Source organism: Penaeus monodon, chromosome 32 (genome assembly GCF_015228065.2).
Source record: "Penaeus monodon isolate SGIC_2016 chromosome 32, NSTDA_Pmon_1, whole genome shotgun sequence".
NCBI lineage: Eukaryota > Metazoa > Arthropoda > Malacostraca > Decapoda > Penaeidae > Penaeus > Penaeus monodon.
In genome coordinates this window covers 12,933,224-12,933,577 of record NC_051417.1, presented here as the reverse complement: position 1 = coordinate 12,933,577, position 354 = coordinate 12,933,224, and the positions used below count along the sequence as shown (strand labels likewise).

Sequence of the window (354 nt, the reverse complement as noted above, 5' to 3'; positions counted from 1 at the left end):
GGATAGGTTACAACTGGAAATGATGTCACTAAGAAAACGACGTCCCGGTATGACCTCGGTTTCATAATCGATACTGATTTTGTATTGACTTTATCGGCGATGCCTGCAGGCTTCCGCAAAGGTCAAGGACGGAAGCCAAAGAGGGAATCCGAATTATTTTCTAATTTGCGATCGATTAGGCGAAGATGTGTTCGTTTATGCGCTCAAACTGGAACGCACGTATGGCAGGGATGCATGTATACGAACACACAAAGGCAAGTTTGTACAAGAAATACAGATACTATTTGTACAACATAAACACGCATGTCATGGTCACTCCCATTACGTGTACTTTACACGCGTGGCCTTATCATG

General features: G+C 43.5%; 1 protein-coding gene across 1 annotated transcript in view; it reads right to left on the bottom strand.

Annotated features, from left to right (window-relative positions):
• LOC119593504 overlaps positions 1-354 on the bottom strand; it is a gene marked incomplete in the record, with an annotated part of 62,412 nt that overhangs the window by 34,469 nt on the left and 27,589 nt on the right.